This window comes from Chiloscyllium plagiosum, unplaced genomic scaffold (genome assembly GCF_037043375.1).
Source record: "Chiloscyllium plagiosum isolate Xiang-an unplaced genomic scaffold, Cpla_swu_hap1 HiC_scaffold_2, whole genome shotgun sequence".
NCBI classification, from domain to species: domain Eukaryota; kingdom Metazoa; phylum Chordata; class Chondrichthyes; order Orectolobiformes; family Hemiscylliidae; genus Chiloscyllium; species Chiloscyllium plagiosum.
In genome coordinates this window covers 126,108,535-126,123,565 of record NW_028270140.1, presented here as the reverse complement: position 1 = coordinate 126,123,565, position 15,031 = coordinate 126,108,535, and the positions used below count along the sequence as shown (strand labels likewise).

Here is a 15,031-nt window from a genome sequence, read left to right as displayed (position 1 = left end):
GTGAATAAGGAGAATGCATGCCTGAAATTTGAAATATAAAGAGAAACTGCTTGAAAAATTTGTTCTGGCAGCATTTGTGATGAGAGAAACAGAATTAACATTTAAAGTTCAATATAACTCTCCGTCAACTGAAATTAAGGCATGTTAGGCTGCTGGCATTGGGAGGGGTTTGTCATTTGCCTTCCCTCCCATAATCCAGAACCCTACTCAGCTCTTGTCCATCACACACCAGATCCTACTCCTGGTTCGCAATGGGGCTGTGCTAATTGTAAAACTCAGCGTTACTAGGGTTCTATTGCAAGTGCTTGTGTCTAACAAGTATCTGTAGTATGGTGTTGTCACTAATTGCTGAGTTGACTCATTTTTAATAACTTATCCTTGTTCTTCAAACTTTGACTTGTGAATTAATTCTCTCTATCTTTATCATTTACCATCTTGAGTATCATATGTGGCACTTGTTAACAAAAGTTAAATGATGCATTTATGCTTGTTATTTTTCTAAATGTACATTATCATGTTACCTTTCATAGGAAAGCTTAGATTGGTGTTGGCATTAAAATGGCTTGCAAGACTATGGAAAGCTATTTTCTTGTAGCTTCATGGTAATTCGAAGCAGTTACTGCAGAAAGAACCTTTTGTCCACACCTTGGATGATTCAGCTTCCCACTTTTCATAGCAGAATGTTCAGATTATCTTCTTGTAATTTTATATCATGAGTACCAGTGCGTCTGTGCTTTTGTGATGTAGCACTGTACGTCACTACTGAGACCTATTCAACTCCAGTGTAATGCTTATTACACAAAATAATAAGGACCAGGTGATGTTTAGTGTCCCTCACCATTTGAACTATTGTATACTTGAACCTCTGTCATTCACACTGGCAGTGATCCCAGACAAACTCAGAAACATATTTCAGTTAAAAGGTTGGTCTCTTGACAATTCATTGTTGTAGATTAGCAAAGGTCACAGAAATGGATGGAAACATAATCTCGTTCCAACTTTGTTTTTTTACTGTTTGATCATTTGTGCCTGAACACGTCCAGCATATTAAGTGCTATGGATATAGCAAAATCTAAATATTGCTTCAAAACAACTTGATAAAGTAGAATCAGAGATAAAATTAAAAATGAACGAACACTTTTAGAACAGATATTGGGAAGAATATGCTTGCTGAAAGGTCAAGACATTAACACACAGTGCACTCTTTCATTTACAAAAGAGCACAAGAATTAGGAGCAGGAATAGGCTACTTAGCTCCTTGGCTGATCTTGTTATTGTCTCAAATCAACTTTGCTGTCTGTCACAACTCTGAATCCCCTTGTTCATCAAAGATCTATCTAGCTTGTTCTTGAAGAAATTCAATGCACAGTGGGTTACTTAGAGATGCCTGAGCATCCTGTATTGATCTGGCATGTGCATGCAAATTCTTTACCTGAAGTGTCAGCGAAAACAGAAATTGGAGCATCCAGATCTATAGGACCAAAAGGTACAGGAGGAGAATTAGGCCATTCAGCCCATTGAGTCTGCTCTGCCATGGTTGATATCTTTATTAATCCCATTCTCCTGCCTTCTCCCAGTAACCCTAGAGCCTTTTACCAATCTCTGTCTTAAATACACTCAATGACTTGGCCTCCACAGTCTTTTGCAGCAATGAGTTCCACAGATTCACTGCCCTGTAGCTGAAGAAATTCATTCTCATCTCAGTTCTAAAGGGTTGTCTCTTCACTCTGAAACTATGCCCTTGTGTCTTAGTCTCTCCTACTAGTGGAAACATCTTCCCCACATCCATTCTGTCCAAACGTCTCAGTGTCCTGTAACTTTTAATCTGATCCGATTCCCCATCCTCATTCTTCTAAACTCCGAAACTAAATCTGCATCTGAAACAGCCTTTAGGCTTTATGCATCTGCAGATGAGAAGACTATTTGAGGTCTCCTTTATAAATTTGGAGTGCCCTGAGCATTACCAGTGCTAAGGTGGTCATCTCCAGTAAAATACACTCTTCAAGTGGCCAAACCAGCAGCCTTTAAAATCACTGACATACTGAAAGTTATCAGCATGTGACTGTACCTTCCAGCTCCATGGGATCAGTGAAGACTGCTGATGGAGCTCCCTTGTCCACTCACTAATCACACGCACTTCTCTTGTCACCAGGACTACATGAAAATCACCATCAGTGATGCAGCAGCCTGACATTCAAATCAGGCTCTTTCCCTCATTGCCTATGGGGATAGCAAGTCAATGTATGCAGCTCACGAGCCTTATTGCCTAAATTTGGATATTCCTCAGGCCTATCCAATCTAACATGGTGATCGCACTCTGGTCACGGAGGAGGGGGATTCAGAGCGGCATTTTTCCATCCAGAGTGCAGAGGGGATATGAAGTCATAAAGGGTGGTAAAGGCTGAGAACACTCACAGCATTTAAAAAGCTTTTGGATATGAAGTCAAAGTGCCATTACCTGCACAGCTATGCACAAGGCTAGGAAGTTGGATTAGGCTGGTGGTTACTTGTTGACTGTCACTGATATGATGGGCTGAATGGCCTCCTTCCACATGGGACATTTCTAAGATTTTAAGAACAATAAAGTTTTGAAAAATCTATTTGGTGCTTTAGTAGAAGCGACAGCCTTAGTGGCCCAGCTTTTGGATCAGGTTCTGGGACTGATTCCTCAGCCAGGGACCAGAAAGTAGGTGAAATTTGGTTGGCCTGGATTCCATCTGTAGTTTTCTGATGGAGTGAATGTGGCTGTCTCTCCTAGAATGGGAGTGGGGCGACAGTGTCTCTGAAGCTCTGTGAAGTGACTAAGTTGGACACCTCTGAAGCTTTGGAAAGGTCCCAAACTTTGTCAAGGGGAAGGCAATTGTTCCTTAAGGAAAATCAAGTTGTCTCATGTTGCTGGATTGGAATATTTTGAAGCTGATCATACTTTACCACAACTTTGTCCCAGAAAGGATTTAGGGGTACAATCATGGTACAGTTAACTGGTCCTTAATATTTCAGTAGATTGTTCAGAGCTAGACTTTCTGATGTAGCCCTACACGCTTGGCCCTTCTTCCTAGTTTCTACTTCACCCCATTTTCACCAGGGCTGGGTTGGTGTAGGGGTGGGCAGAGACAAGAGCGATGTGGGCAGCCAAAGGAGTCTGACCCCTCGTGATATTGGAAGAGAGCTTGAGTATTACAAGAGGGAATTTAGTGTGTTAGGGAGCTTCTCGAAAGACTAAAATAAACTTATGTCTTTTGACTTATGTTCTTAATAAAAGCTGGCATGCTGGCCCTGTTACATGATTCTCTGAAGTCACCTGGCTTCATTTCATTTGTATTGACCAGAGGGTATTGAAAAAGAAAAACAACATCACTTCATGTCAAAACTGACCTTGCAGAAAAGGGACTTGACTCCACTTTAACTTTGCTGAAGACTTTTTCCACTGCAAAGTCCCTGCCAAAAACAATAAGTAGAGGAAGGAATCAGAGACAAGGTCATATGTAAAATACTTTAATCAGACATGGTAGCCAAGACAACCACAAGTCCACATGGTTTTTGTCAGTGACCATCATATTTAGTGCATTTTCCCCAGGCTGGCATGAGAAGCTAATTTATATTTATGCAAATGCAAAAATAAAATCACGGCTTAAACTGCAAACACAGTTTTATTTGGCACTTTCATCTCCTCAACATGCATGACATGCCAAGGAACAATGGGAACACTATAGACTGCCCTGGCTCTGACCTCATCTCAGCTTGACGTGTGTGCACACAGCTCAAAACTCAGGTATAAATATGTGACCATCCTCCACCCACACAAGCGTCAGCTTCACCAAAGCACTAAAACAGAAGCCCTTTTGGTCTCAGCTTCGGTCTGTATTTTGCCAACTGCTTCGAGTTACTGTGTTTACAAGAGAATGTGCAGCTGTGCATCTGAAAAGTACATCGATGTCTGTAAGAGGAGAAGGGAAGGCAGTGCATGCCTGCTGAAATCAGGTCATGCCAAATGCATGACAGAGAAGATTAAGAACACTGTGAAAGGATTGTCCTCACACTTCAGAAAGACTGCATACCTTTCAACTTCAGGATTTCACGAATGGATCAAGACACGCAAACTGTTTGAGGTCCCAACATCTAAAGACTGTAAAGCTGCAACAAGCAATTCTCTTCGATGTTATAGAATTCCAAAATTCTATCCTTTTTTTACGCCATCCCTTTTGCCTAGCTCTATACTGGGTTGAAATTGTTGCAGCTCACTATCCACTTTGCCAAAGTATTTGAAAAACTGACAAATTTAGGCTGAATTTTAACCATTTTAATTTCATGAGCCAATTTCTAACCCATTCTGTGTGGAAAGTGGCAAAGAAATGTGCAGCATGGAGGCTGTCTCTCATTAACAAGCAAATGATGTAACGTAATGGGCACGATCCATTGACAAATAAAAATATTCTATAGCGCTCTTAATTATTGAGCTTGGTATAGTTAATTGAACCCAGGAGGTCCAGAGTTCTGAGTTGAATAAGCATTCTGGAATTTGGAGGATCAAGAAAGGGAGATTCGGCAGGACTGGTGTGGGAGAGAGGGGTCAGAACACTGTTGGCAGGGAAGGATTATATTGCTTGTTACTGGTACAATGCTAGCACTCAGGTTCAAATGTTTGCGGGAGGTGGGATGCAATCCAATAGAATGATGGGTCTCGCTGTATGGTATCTAGCCCATCTCCATATTCCACTGGTGACCATTCCACTTTGAGTCACCCACAGTCTTTTAATGCCTGATCATTACTTTTGCCAACATGAGCGGCATAGATACAAGATAAGCTATAAAGTCTTGAACGTTGGAAATGGAAACAGAGAATATGTTTTGTACCTTTTGTAATGCATCAGAAATGGAAAGTTTTCACCAAAAAAAAGTGTGTTATCTTGTAGCGTTGTGACTCTAGCACAGTTCTGATGAGAGGTTCTGCCTGGCTTGGTTCTGTGATCCTGGTGCTGTGGGAGGAGAGGGCGTACTCAATTGGATGAGCAGGCTTTGAGCCAAATTCCTCCTAGTCTGCAATTCAGCACCCTTCTATTTTTAGTGAAATGCCTACTTCCTTTGCAAGCCTCATTAAGATGCCAGATTTAATGCATAAATATTTAAATGCACACCCAGTGTTAATTGTGTTGGGTTTACCCTTTTCCGTCTGGTTCTGCAACTGTTTCTTTACCCTTCAGAGTGTGTGCTGCATTTCACAACACACAATATTGTCAGACCATTGTGACAAAGGGGAACTTGGGTGACAGTCTACACATTGAAACTGAGAAATATGTCTGCAAAACCAGTCTGATTCCTAACATCCTCAGGCTAATAAAAGAAAGAGGTTATAGTTGGCCAAGATCAAGTGACTCGATTGGTTGGGAAAATAGATTCAAAAGGCAAATGATATAAAGAGACATGCATTCAGAGGTTAAAAATCACACAACACCAGGTTATAGTCCAACAGGTTTAATTGGAAGCACTAACTTTCTAAGTGCCATCCTTCATCAGGTGGTTGTCGCCTGATGAAGGAGCGTTGCTCCGAAAGCTAGTGCTTCCAATTAAACCTGTTGGACTATAACCTGGTGTTGTGTGACTTTTAATTTTGTACACCCCAGTCCAACACCGGCATCTCCAAATCATGCATTCAGAGGAACTGACTGAATAATGGAAAGAAAGATTTGGTTGGCTGGTGGCGTTGTGGGGGTATTAAACCATTCATGAAGAAAAAGAGTCACTGTGAGGAAATTAAAAACAAAAGCAGGGGCATGTGGGGGGGGGAGTTTTAATAAGAAAGATGATACCATGAAGAAATAAATATTTCAAAATGACGAACGGATGCAAAGAAAATGAAAAGATAATTTGACTTAAGGCCCACAGAACAGATAGGCATCCTTGGGAGTGTTGATACTTCAGTATATATTTTCATTTCTGTAATAATGATCTATGTTGATGATTTTCAAAAATAACTTCTAATTGTTTCTAGGTAAGCTACCACCAACATGGTAGTATAAGATATCAGAGCAGTGAGTCTTAGGAAAGTGGAGGTGGAGCAGCAGTTCATGATTTATTATGATTGATATTAGGGTTTTTAATTCAGTGAACTGAGTTTAATGACCTGCCAATGATAACTAAATGATCCTGATACCAAACTTATGTGGGAGATGTGAATATTCCTCTGCCAATTGAAGCACTTAAATGGGCATACAATAACTATGTTGAGGGCTTCATTACACAACAACTTCATTATTCAATCAACAATAAACAGGGTACTTGTCAGGTGGAAAGATCAAACATCAAAACCTGTTGGAGTTACTTTTATGCTCTGAGTGTATTCCTTGTTCAAAGACACTTAGTGTCTGATGGAGGGACATGGCATGGGAAGGTGTGCCCCTTGAGACCCACCCTCAACCCTATTTCTCTCTTACCCACAACCTGAACCCACAAACCCACTCCTGACATCACTTAGTGTCTGTGTCCCTTAGTGATCCAAGGCCTTAGGTGATCACGATAGTAGCCACCACCTCCCTGGTGATAGAGCTGGCTAATGAGGGGGGATGGTAATTTAGTGGCAATGCTGCTATCGGTCCACAAGCAGCCCAGACTAATGCTCTAAAGACACTGGCTCAAATTCCACCATTTATTTAATTAAAATACTAGTCTCAATAATGGTGACCATGAAACTACCATTGATTTTCACTAATGACCCTTTAGGAAAGAAATCTGCCATCCTTGTCTGTTTGGTCAACATGTAACGCCAAATCGAAAGTGAAATTATGGATGGACAAAGGGACAAATGATGACGCAGCGATGATTTCACTCCATTAGTAATTCAGAGGCTCAGTGTAATGCTCTTGTGTCTTTAAAGTCCTGTCTTGGTAACTCAAAGAACTTACATTCCATCAATACGGGTGGTGTTTCTGTGTGGGGTAGTGGTGGCCACATTTGTCTAACACACAGTGAGTCCCCAGGTTGAAACAGGGTTAATGCCTCTGTATCCTTCCGCGAAAAAAAGACGTGCTGCTCCTATTTATGGTAATAGTTAATGGGATTTATTTATTTAGTCTTGTTGTAACACAATTGATTTCAGTGCATAGTAGGTGAAAAATATAGAGGCAGGTTAGCTACTGAGATTATAAATTCAACTCTCACCTAGCATGGGTTTGTCATGTTTTTGTAGTGTAGTGGCTATGGCAATCACCTAACGTGTGAAAAGGTTCCAGTTCAAAACTGGGTAGAAACATTTCTAAAGCTTCAGTATCTCTGCATTAGGGTAGGTTGTGTTGCTCCTATTTATTGTTAAAAGTTAATTAAGAAAAAAAGAACAATATTTGGCAGCTTTTGGCTGGCGGGACATCTATCCCTAGGAACCTTGATCAGGGGAAGGAGTGCTGCTGCTCAATTAAGTGCCTAATTGGCACATAATTTGGCAGATTTTCCTAAAAAAAACAAGCAAGGCTCTCCAGCTCGCAAGTGAGGCCCTGTCAATTCAACCAAACACTGCTCAGAATGTTTGTAAAGCCAAGCACATGTACAGGTGCTATCATCATTCCCAGACAGAGTTAAACATTTCTGAAGAGGGACACAAGCACTAACTTGTTTCTCTGAGAGAAGTGGGTTGGGTTTTAATGTGGGGGAGATGCCGGGAAATCCTTTGGTTGATGTTTGGAACTCCACAGCTTTACTTGAAATCTTTGTGATCTTTTAGCAATTCTACAAGATTAATTTTGAGAATTGCCTGTCCCCAGTGTAATCATCTCTGGGGTCCCTTGCTTTACTGGCAATAACATGATGGGACTGATAATGAAGTAGCGAGAGAGTGACTGACTGGAAATTTCAGCATAGTGAGTTCACCTCATGCTTTATTGCAATGTCAATTCATTCAGATTGACAGGTATTTGCTCTCCTGAATGCTGTATCAGCACCCGTGAAGCATTATCACTGAAGATGGGTGCAGAACCTGGCCTCTTAAACAAACCACCCTCTTAACTTCCTGTCCACTTTGATTGCAGGGTGCGCCAAGAGCAGAAACATACAGGAAAGCACAGTAATCTAGGCTTACCCCCAGAGTCTCTTGACAGCGTGCTCCACTATTGACACTATTTGTTGTCTTTCAAATGAAATGTCAAATACAAACAAGGAGCAGTAGTGGGCCATTCAGCGCCTCCAACCTGCTCTCTATTTAACAAGGTCCACACTGATTCGATTGCAATCTCAAATGTACAATTCCACCAACTACTGATAACCTTTCAACCCTCCTTGCTAACTAAGAATCTATCCATCTCTGCCTTTAAAATATTCAAAGATTCTGGTTCCATTGGCTTTTGAGGACGTGTTCAAAAATTCAGTGAGAAACATTTTACCTCAACTGTGTTTTGAAGAGGCCACACTTTAATGTTTAAACAGTGAAACCTGGTCCTAGATTCTCCCTTAAGAGGAAACATACTGTCCACATCCACCTTGTCAGGATTCCTCATGCTTCAATCAAGTCAACCCTTACTGTTTGAAACTCCATTGGATACAGGTCTGGCCTTTCTAACAAACCATCCATTCCAGGTATTAGTCTGATAAGACTCCTCTGAACTGCTTCCAATGTATTTATATCTTTCTTTAAATAAGGTAACCACTATTTATTAAAAACATTTAATTAATGTCTCTCAGATAAATGCAATAGATCCTACGGCACTACTCCAAATAAAAGCTGAAGATTTAATTGCTGTTGTCCTGACCAATATTTCTCAGTCAATAGACATTGCTGGAACAGATTATCTAGCAATTATCACATTGCTGTTTATGGGAGTTTGATGTGTGCACATTTGCTGCCTCAATTCTTACACAGCAACAGTGACTACACTTAAAAAAAGCGCATAGTCATAGAGATGTACGGCATGGAAACAGACCCTTCTGTCCAACCCGTCCATGCCGACCAAATATTCCAACCCAATCTAGTCCCACCTGCCAGCACCTGGCCCATATCCCTCCAAACCCTTCCTATTCATATACCCATCCAGATGCCTTTTAAATGCTGCAATTGTACTAGCCTCCACCACATCCTCTGGCAGCTCATTCCATACATGTACTACCCTCTGCGTGAAAATGTTGCCTCTTAGGTCTTTTTTATATCTTTCCCCTCTCACCCTAAACCTATGCCCTCAAGTTCTGGACTTCCCCAAACCCAGGGAAAAGACTTTGTCTACTTATCCTATCCATGCCCCTCATGATTTTGTAAACCCCTACAAGTCACCCCCTCAGCCTCCGACACTCCAGGGAAAACAGCTCCAGCCTGTTCAGCCTCTTCCTACAGCTCAAATCCTCCAACCCTGCCAACATCCTTGTAAATCTTTTCTGTACCTTTTCAAGTTTCACAACATCTTTCCGATAGGAAGGAGACCAGAATTGCATGCAATATTCCAACAGTGGCCTAACCAATGTCTTGTACAGCCGCAACATGACCTCCCAACTCCTGTACTCAATACTCAAACCAATAAAGGAAAGCATACCAAACGCCTTCTTCACTATCCTATCTACCTGCGACTCCTTAATTGGCTGTAAAATAATTTGGAGTACCTTGTGGACAAATTAAGTCCTTTCTTAAATAAGGAGACCATAAATGTATAACACGATACACTTGCTCTAACCAAATCCCCTCTGCCTCCTTGCCTTGCCCTTCAGAATGGAAGGCAATGCCATGCAAATAATACAAACCGTCACTGATGGAAAATACTGCCAAAGAAACAACAGAAGGCAACAAGCCAAAGATCTGCTTTTGCACAAAGCACACAAGATGGTGATGATTGGACCCGTTGCTGATGCATGCAGCAAATGAACAGTCTATGTAGAACTGACTGTGGAGAAGTAGTTGTTTAAAATAGCAGGCAATGTGAATGGAAAATACTGCCAGCAATATTGTGATCAAGTTTACCACACCCACTGGAGACTAATTAGAACTCCCTCGGTAATGTATCTGCGCATCAGCTTAGATGATGTCCTCAAGCCTCCAAAATTAGACTTGAATTCACGAGCTTCTCGTTATTCTGATTGTCCCTCAAAGGGAGGAATAGAGCTGATGACATAAACCTGCATATGGAATCTTTTAAAGTGGGGAGGCTACAGCAATGCAATTGCTATACACCTCTGGTCAGGCAGGAGATCATTCCAATCTTGCTGCCTGCTTTCGGCACATTGCAAAGATTTACAGGTTGATAATCAATCCTTTTGACCACATCACAATCGCAGCTTCCATGGCCACCCAGTGTTTGCAGTGTCTGTTTCAGGGGCAGTGCCACCACTCTTCCTGTTCATGAGTTACAGGTGAGTGTGTTAGCAAAAAAGGCAAATGTTAAAAAAAAGGACAGAATGATAGAACGATCTATCCCATCCCTCTCAGCATGCCTGAACTTTAAAGTAACGTTGTTGCACTTTGCTATGTGTTACCTTCCGAGAAATAGACCTTTAATTAAATCTATTTCATATAATTATAGCTTCAGTTCCCACTTGTTATAAACTATGTGTCTGGCGGAGTTGGCTTTGAGACAGGCGGTGCCACAGCTGCATCTCAACTCTGTAAAACAAAACCCCTGGCCAAAAAGCCAGGAATGAAAGGAATAAAAGCAAGCACAGAAGAGTTATGTGCACTTGGTCCTTTGTATTTCTGAAGCTGGTGTTACCTCAAGCACCTTTGGAGCAGAACCAACTTTGCACAAGTTTTAACATGTTGGCATTCTAATACAATTGTGGAATGGCCATGGTTTAAACATTTCCAGATTAATAATTAGATCTTCTTGCATTTTATTTTTTTCAGTCAATACTTGACTTAACTTCCAAACCCAACATGCAACAATACGTTCCCTTTGATGTCCCTGGAGATTAATGATCTGCTTTGCTATTTCTAGCACATGTTAACCATTCGATGATAGATTGCCTATTTTAACTGCACCAAATCCTCCATACATGTCATATGACCTCTTGTTACTCTCTCTGCCACAGCCCACAATAAAAGCTATTTGTATACTCAGTCCATCTGCCTAATCTTTAAATATGTAAATAACCCGACAGTTTCCAAAAGGTGCACTCATTTTATTTCATTTCACTGCATTGATAAAAGAAGATTGGTCTCGTGATTCTGATGGATTTTTTGATATTAAAAGCAAGGTGAGTCCAGGATTTGGTCAACCATACCATCCCGATGCTGACCCTACTGCAAATTGGGCATGTAATTAGCATACTGAGAATTACACAAGTGGTGTAAAACCTCAGATATGTCAGAGGTTTCGGAGAGGAATACTTTGGTTGAAGTATGGGTTAGGCCTCAAAGGAGCCCTGTGTTGTTGCCGGACGTGAAATCAGCTGCTGCATAAGTGGTTACAGCAGCATCAGAGAAAACAAGCAGCCTTAGAGTGAAGGTGAGAGCTGGATTGAAGGAACAAGAAGAAGCTTTCAAGAAATCTGACCTCAGCATCCCCCTCATTGAGGCATAGAGTAGGAAAGAGGGACTATTTCAGGTTGAGAGCTGCCAAGTCTGTGCTGTTAATTTGTGGAGGGAGGTCACTGAGGTGGAGTGACACTTTCTTTTCCCCCACGGGGACTCCTTTCTGATGCAAGAAACAAGTAGTAACCACACCAGAGAAGCTAAAGTGAACGATAAGTTCCCACAATTCTTCCCAGCAGACTGTGCCGCTCTTTTTTCAGTCATTACTCTGCTAGTGTTTTCAAATAAACCCGCTGGACCCGCTTGGTGTCGTGATTTTTTTTTACCTTACTCTGCTGGTGTTAGAGCAAGTCAAAAGTGAAAATATTGATCTGACAGTGAGTGGCAAAACCTGGCTGAAATCATTTTCATGCCCCTGAAAACTGGGTACGTTAAGATTTCTCGGATCTTATTCTTAAAACAAGACAGTAACGTGAGCATCTTCAGTGGTCTAATTCTAATTCCTCTGGATGAGATGGATATCATGGATCATGCTAGAGACCAACGTCAATCCTCAGTGCCATTACATATGAAACTAATTTTAAATGCACAGTACCACTTAGACTGGATGCTGACTCCAAATCAATTGCATCTAGCCTCACTAACAGTGTCACTAGCAGCTTGTGCACCCAAAATGGCTGCACCAAACATTCACTTCCATGCTTGACATGATATACAAAGAATAGTAACAACCTCCAGAGAATAGGTCAGCATTATTTCCCAGGGTCTGCAGAGTCTGGTATTATCAGTACCCACTCCTTTTGATCAGTGGGCACTCAGATCCAAAATGCACCACAACTGGTACTGCTTTGATTGGCCTATCACCTCATGGTAGTTTTTTTTTAACTTGCCCCCTCAGATCCTTGCTAGTATAAGAGGCAAGAACACAAGAGCAGACTATGCAGGCTGCTGAAGCATATTGAAGAATTCATCTTGGAATCAATTTACTTTATGGTGCTGTGGAGTCCAAGGATTGCACGTTGGTTGTGGGCAGTTGCAGCTCCCGTTCGGTTTTTTAATACATATGTCATTGTTCTCTCGGTTGCACTCCTGGACTTTTGGGTGCCCATCGTGTTAGGGACGGGGACATCGCCAAAGTAGTGACCAACAGGTCCAGACAGCAGGCTATGGACAGGGTCATGACTCACAAGTGCCTGTCCTCTCCCAAGGTTACGTTAGTGCCCAGGTCTCCTTGGAGAAGGAGCACACAGTATCCACCAACATCATGAAAGCTTTCAGTGAGAAATGGGCACCACAGGGGGTGAATTGAATTCCTTACAACTTCAACATTACTTTAATTTACTCCTAACTCTCTTCCTAACTTCTCCAATTTTTGTTATTGTTGTATTGCTAATTTAATTAGTGACATGGTCATTAGATCTGCCTGCAGTTGTACTGCCTGTGTTGGACAATGTTTGTCAATTGAGATTGTTTAACTAGTTAAAAAAAAAGAATTTATCTGGGACTCTAAATATCTTCTTGAACAGCATTTCAGCTGGATCATCACTACAGGTGGATAATGAATGTGGCATTGCCCATATCCTGTGAAGAAACAAAACGTAATTAAATTGTAATAATAAATGTAAAAAATTGCTAAATGAATCATCTGCTATTTAGATCTGAAAGATTCAAACTGACCGTGTCCCTTATATGAAACCAGCTAATGTAAATATTTCAATTGACAGTCTAGTGAAAAGTGGAAGAAAGCTGAAGTCACTGGGACAAGTTTTCAGACTGTTAAAAGTTGTTCTTTAAATGTGATGACTTTGATTTAAAGAAAATAGATGGCAAGGTAAAGATCTGACTCACTGCTCAAGAATTGGAAAGAATGCAGCATATTTTGCAAAGTTTTTTTTTATTTGGAGGCGATCATCCAGGAATTTGGGTCTTCCATTTTCTTGTAGGCTTCCCTTGAGATGCCTGTAACGCAAAGCTACATTGTTAATGTTGAGGAACACTCAATTAAGCACTATCAACATTTGACAAATTGTAAATATGAGATTTTCAGAGATGAACTGTAAGCCTTGTTGTATAATTGACAAATTGATTTCAATGCAGATAAGTTGGTATTGAAAAGCAAAGAGTGCACATATTCTGTGAATTTTAAGACTCAAAATGTGGCAGAGTATCAAGAGAGATTTGCACCAAATTTAACAGCCGTGCCACCCACTTTCATCTCCCATAATATCTGCCTCTCTCCCTTTCCAGGAAGAAAGTAGCTTGTGTATAGTAACAACAGTCAATACGGATGATGGGCTGCCCAACATTCTGTTCCTCACCCCTAATGTGCAAAGTACCCCAACTCTGACCATCCCTAGTGGCTGACTAACTGTATCAAAGCCTCTGGACTGGTGTCAGTAGCTACCTTCGATTTATTGTCCCAGAATCCCTGGGCGAAGACTATCTCCCTTGACTGAAGACTGCTGATAACTATGACAAGCTTCCTGGCTTTCCACAATAATGCAGCAGTACTGAGAGCCTGGCATCTAAGGCTGAGGGGCAAAATGGCAAAGGGGCAAGGCAAGGATGCTTGAGCATCCAGGTATATTCAGAGTGAAGTAGAGCTATGACAGCAAATGAATAGACTGAAGGTGCAGCCTGGTCCAGTCCATGAATTGGATGCGTGTCCCTGAACGCACAGTGCCCTTGTTGCAGCATTACAATGAAAATTGCTGGTGCAGCCCCAGATGTGGGCATAAGGAATCCTAGAGGCTGGCACATATCAGATGCTAATGTCTGTGGGGTGCATGTGACCATAGAGCATGCCGTGATCAGTATGGTACCTAGTGATCAGCATATAGGTCCTTTTGGAGCAATTGACAATCTGAAGTTACCCGGTAACTGTTCTGAGAATTCTGAACAGCTAGCTTATTCAACATGCTCAGAAAGGTATTAATGAGGTAAGTTGTAGCATGAATAAATTGATAAACAAGCTAGAATCACCAATTGGTCACTCATCATTGTTGATATTGCAGGTGTAGATGCTGTCAGTACGGGATGTCAAGGAGAAATGGTTAGATTGTCACTTATAGCAATGGTTATTGTTTGGCACTTGCATAAATTCTATGATATTCTATTGGCATGGTGGCTCAATGGTTAGCACTGCTGCCTCACAGCACCAGAGACTCAGGTTCAATTCTGGCCTTGAGCAACTGTCTGTGTGGAGTTTGCACATTCTCCCCGTGTCTGCATGGGTTTCCTCCGGGTGCTCTGGTTTCCTCCCACATTCCAAAGGTGTGCAGGTCAGGTGAACTGGCCATTCTAAATTGCCCGTAGTGTTAGGTGCATCAGTCAGAGGGAAATGGGTCTGGGTGGGTTACTCTTCGGAGGGTCGGTGTGGACTGGTTGGGCTGAAAGGCCTGTTTCCACACTGTAGGGAATCTAATCTAATCATATAAACATCCTGACATTTTAGATTTTTTTGATAGAATAAAATTAATTAGTTAACTTTAAAGTTTGAGTGGAGATTCTGATAACCATTTGAATCTATTTTAAACCAACTTTGAGTTCACTGTTACGCTGAATGATTCCGGTTTAATTAGTCACCTTCAAAGTTCATCA

General features: G+C 41.4%; 1 long non-coding RNA gene across 1 annotated transcript in view; it reads right to left on the bottom strand.

Moving 5' to 3' along the window:
• Nucleotides 1-3,268: 3,268 nt before the first annotated feature.
• The window catches only part of LOC122558155 (uncharacterized), a 260,883-nt gene continuing 249,120 nt past the window's right edge, over nt 3,269-15,031 (bottom strand). The window contains exons 4-5 of the long non-coding RNA XR_015761418.1: nt 13,280-13,390; nt 3,269-3,438 (exon numbers count right to left, since the gene is read on the bottom strand). This is a non-coding gene — a long non-coding RNA (uncharacterized LOC122558155). The remainder of the gene's footprint in view (nt 3,439-13,279; nt 13,391-15,031) is intronic.